This window comes from Schistocerca piceifrons, unplaced genomic scaffold, assembly GCF_021461385.2.
Source record: "Schistocerca piceifrons isolate TAMUIC-IGC-003096 unplaced genomic scaffold, iqSchPice1.1 HiC_scaffold_1405, whole genome shotgun sequence".
In the NCBI taxonomy this organism is placed as follows: domain Eukaryota; kingdom Metazoa; phylum Arthropoda; class Insecta; order Orthoptera; family Acrididae; genus Schistocerca; species Schistocerca piceifrons.
In genome coordinates, this window is record NW_025727242.1 from 105,001 (window position 1) to 110,000 (window position 5,000).

The window sequence follows — 5,000 nt, forward strand, 5'->3', positions numbered from 1 at the left end:
GACCGATTGGTTTTGATCTAATAAAAGCGTCCCTTCCATCTCTGGTCGGGACTCTGTTTGCATGTATTAGCTCTAGAATTACCACAGTTATCCAAGTAACGTGGGTACGATCTAAGGAACCATAACTGATTTAATGAGCCATTCGCGGTTTCACCTTAATGCGGCTTGTACTGAGACATGCATGGCTTAATCTTTGAGACAAGCATATGACTACTGGCAGGATCAACCAGGGAGCTGCGTCAACTAGAGCTGAGCAGCCGGCCGCCCGGGAGTGTGTCCCGGGGGCCCGCGCGAACACGCAAGCGTCCCGCTCAATCATTCTGCAAACAGGAGGAGGCTGAGCTCCCCTGCACAATACACCTCGAAACCCTCTCAGGTCCCGGCGGCGCGCAGCGCCGTCCCAAGTACTTGGTCGGGTTCGAGAGAGGCGCAATCGCCCGGAGTTAGGCGAGTAGACGCTTTCGGTGCGACCACCCGTGCTCCCAACTGAGCTTGCCGCTGCCGACAGAGGCCCGGGAGCGTGCTGTCGTGGCATTGCCGGCGGGAGACAACACGCGCCACCTACGGTGACCGGCAGCTCCAACGCCAGCGCCACAGAAGGACAAAAGCCCCACTTGGGTGCCGAAGCGAACTCTCCCAGCACAGCGCACACGCCAACACATCCGCACAGCTGCGATACAAACCACCAGCGAGAACCGCTGGGGCGACCGAGCAGCAGACGGCGTCGCGGCGCCGAGCGCCGGGCGGCGGCGCATCCTCAACGCACACAGTCCTCAATCGGACCAGCACACTGCAGATGTCCACCGCGCTTCGCACCGGGCCCGCGAGGACCTACTTTGGCCGCACGGCGCCGCGCGCAGGGTGCGCCGGCGCGCAGCTGCGACGCCTGCCGCGTCCGTCGGCCGGCGCGCCTGCCACTGGCCGCCCCCACCAGCCGGCTGTAGCGCGTGCGCCCCACGCACCGCGCGGCCAGCACGCCGGGAGGCGCCCCCTCACCGGCCGGGGACGGTCCCACCCAGCCACCGCCGCGTATCGCTTCACACCCAGATGCCGTTCAGTTTCGTCGGCATGGTGGGTATCGCTGGAACAACCGGTTAGTACCTCAACCTATCGTCGCCATCACCGATTCACCCCTAGCGAGAACAACCGCACCACAACGGGTTACCATTTCTTCATTTGCGTAACTTCACCAGAAAACGTAGGCGTCCATCGCCATTTGCAACTTCAACCATTATTGCATGCCTGTGTCAGGTGTCACGCCACACTACGTCTGCCCACATACACGCAACAAAATGTGCACGCCTAGACAATACGTGGAAGGTGGCCCCCGTACGTATGCGATGTCCATTGCTCGAACGACTGTCAACCGGCTTCTGTAGCATGTCGCAGATATGGAACGCGCTGCACCATGCCATCACGGTGTGTGAGGAGAGACGACTAGGTCCGAATACATCAACAGACAGCTCATGCTGATCGCCATCCACGGCGTCCGTTCCTCCCACACGTCTCTATGGCGTACCACACTGCAATCCAGCTCTCATAGGGAGACGACACGTAGCTGCGTGCACAATATTTGCACTGTATGGTCCGCCGTTTTTGGGCGCAGTCGTTTGTACGGTCACACATGTGCCACGATGTATCATTCAGTACATAAGGACGAATGTGCAGTACAGATTGTGGTTCACGCGTACGACATCAGCGGACAGTTGACACAGGCCGCACCACAACGTAGCCTGCGTACGTCGCATGCGAAGGGCATTGAACATGCAAACTTGTCACCAACCACCTTGCGAAGGCAGGGGGCAAGGTGGGGACGTGGGGAGAGGTGGGGGGGGGGGGGGGGGGGCGGCATGTACGCCCTGCTGCCATCCACATTACAGTGTACAGCAGGAGCATGTGGAAAGTCAGCAAGACTTGCAAGGTGTTTAACATGAAGCGATACACAGGGGAGCGGGCAGTGCGAGTAGCGAACTATATTGCGAGGGTTGCGGGTGGGCAACACTACACTAATTGAACGAGTCGTATAACAATTACAGAGCAGGTTTAGGCGACAACGTGGGTTACGATAGGCGACAACGTGGGTTACGTTAGGGGACAACGTGGGTTACGTTAGGGGACAACGTGGGTTACGTTAGGGGACAACGTGGGTTACGTTAGGGGACAACGTGGGTTACGTTAGGGGGACAACGTGGGTTACGTTAGGGGACAACGTGGGTTACGTTAGGGGACAACGTGGGTTAGGTTAAGGCACAACATGGGTTAGGTTAAGGCACAACATGGGTTAGGTTAAGGCACAACATGGGTTAGGTTAAGGCACAACATGGGTTAGGTTAAGGCACAACATGGGTTAGGTTACGGCACAACATGGGTTAGGTTAAGGCACAACATGGGTTAGGTTAGGGGACAACATGGGTTAGGTTAGGGGACAACATGGGTTAGGTTAAGGCACAACATGGGTTAGGTTAAGGCACAACATGGGTTAGGTTAGGGGACAACATGGGTTAGGTTAGGGCACAACATGGGTTAGGTTAGGGGACAACATGGGTTAGGTTAGGGGACAACATGGGTTAGGTTAGGGGACAACATGGGTTAGGTTAGGGGACAACATGGGTTAGGTTAGGGGACAACATGGGTTAGGTTAGGGGACAACATGGGTTAGGTTAGGGGACAACATGGGTTAGGTTAGGGGACAACATGGGTTAGGTTAAGGCACAACATGGGTTAGGTTAGGGGACAACATGGGTTAGGTTAGGGGACAACATGGGTTAGGTTAGGGGACAACATGGGTTAGGTTAGGGGACAACATGGGTTAGGTTAGGGGACAACATGGGTTAGGTTAAGGCACAACATGGGTTAGGTTAGGGCACAACATGGGTTAGGTTAGGGCACAACATGGGTTAGGTTAGGGCACAACATGGGTTAGGTTAGGGGACAACATGGGTTAGGTTAGGGGACAACATGGGTTAGGTTAGGGGACAACATGGGTTAGGTTAGGGGACAACATGGGTTAGGTTAGGGGACAACATGGGTTAGGTTAGGGGACAACATGGGTTAGGTTAGGGGACAACATGGGTTAGGTTAGGGGACAACATGGGTTAGGTTAGGGGACAACATGGGTTAGGTTAGGGGACAACATGGGTTAGGTTAAGGCACAACATGGGTTAGGTTAAGGCACAACATGGGTTAGGTTAGGGGACAACATGGGTTAGGTTAGGGGACAACATGGGTTAGGTTAGGGGACAACATGGGTTAGGTTAAGGCACAACATGGGTTAGGTTAGGGGACAACATGGGTTAGGTTAAGGCACAACATGGGTTAGGTTAGGGGACAACATGGGTTAGGTTAGGGGACAACATGGGTTAGGTTAAGGCACAACATGGGTTAGGTTAAGGCACAACATGGGTTAGGTTAAGGCACAACATGGGTTAGGTTAGGGGACAACATGGGTTAGGTTAGGGGACAACTTGGGTTAGGTTAGGGGACAACATGGGTTAGGTTAAGGCACAACATGGGTTAGGTTAAGGCACAACATGGGTTAGGTTAGGGGGACAACATGGGTTAGGTTAGGGGACAACATGGGTTAGGTTAGGGGACAACATGGGTTAGGTTAAGGCACAACATGGGTTAGGTTAGGGGACAACATGGGTTAGGTTAAGGCACAACATGGGTTAGGTTAGGGGACAACATGGGTTAGGTTAGGGGACAACATGGGTTAGGTTAAGGCACAACATGGGTTAGGTTAAGGCACAACATGGGTTAGGTTAAGGGACAACATGGGTTAGGTTAGGGGACAACTTGGGTTAGGTTAGGGGACAACATGGGTTAGGTTAAGGCACAACATGGGTTAGGTTAAGGCACAACATGGGTTAGGTTAAGGTACAACATGGGTTAGGTTAAGGTACAACATGGGTTAGGTTAGGTTACACGTTGTTGTAAGGAAAGGTGTGGGGGGGGGGGGGGGGGGCGGGGCGGCAGGTTCGTTGATAGTGATTATAGTAAGTGAATGCTTGTGACATGATGAGATTTGTCACGTCAGGATGCACCTTTGGCTTATTAGAGGCGGCGCTCCAATTCTATGCTTGTGTCAGACCTGTGTCTTTGACTCATGTCATTGTTTGTGCGCTGTGACAGGAGGTACTATTGTGATGTTGGGTGCACCGTTGTATAGGACATGTGTGGGTGTTGGTGCCTTATCTGCGCAATGGTGGATGTCGAAAGGGTGGGATATTCTATTTTCCGCATGGACCTCCTGGTCTGGTTGTGATAGTGTGGATTGTGTAATGTGGCGGAGAGGATGCACTGGATGTTGTTCCATGCTGGTGCTTACATATTGTATGTGCGCCTGTTAGAAGCAGAGAGTGGTGCGTGATCAGAGTGTCTGGCTGACGTGTGGTTCCCATTGTGGGCAGACTCTTTCAGCATGTATACGGACAGTTGTATATATTTTCTGTAGTTTGATGGCTCTGCATTGATTACTAATCAGCGCCGTGTGTACGGGTAATCTGGTTCCAGTCCACAATGTTCTATCTGTGTACATTAGTGACAAAGACTCCCCCCATGCAGTGGGGCTCGGTCTGTTATAACTCTTCCGCGTAATATATTTGCCCCACGTTTTTGCGAGTGCGAGTGCGAGTGCAACGCGCATGGGGACCGACATGCTGATGGCTCGGTATCGGACGCCGTACAGTGAGCAACGCGATCGCGTCTCTCGCTCGTAAGTGGTACAGGTCGCGGCTCATGTATAGGGACAGCGGGAATGTCGCATATTGGAAATAACTCTTCATGAAACGCAAGTTATAGGGGTGGATTGCACTTTACGAGTGCGGGAAACGTCCGCCGTTCATCCGCTGGAGGTGCGCGTTTGGCGGTTGGGGTGGTCCACGAACGGGTGCGGGTGGAGTCATTGCCGGTCCACGGCTTCGTGCGGCAGAGCCACTGGAGAATGGGTGCTATGGTCGACAGAGGCTGCAGGCTTTGTGGGTGGCGTCGAAAGGCGGGCA

At 54.0% G+C, this 5,000-nt stretch overlaps 1 non-coding gene across 1 annotated transcript in view; it reads right to left on the bottom strand.

The window, feature by feature from the left end:
- Positions 1 to 233, bottom strand: part of LOC124733683 — a 1,909-nt gene extending 1,676 nt beyond the window's left edge. The window contains exon 1 of the ribosomal RNA XR_007009075.1: positions 1 to 233. This exon is cut by the window's left edge and continues 1,676 nt beyond it. This is a non-coding gene — a ribosomal RNA (small subunit ribosomal RNA).
- Between the last annotated feature and the right edge of the window lie 4,767 nt (positions 234 to 5,000).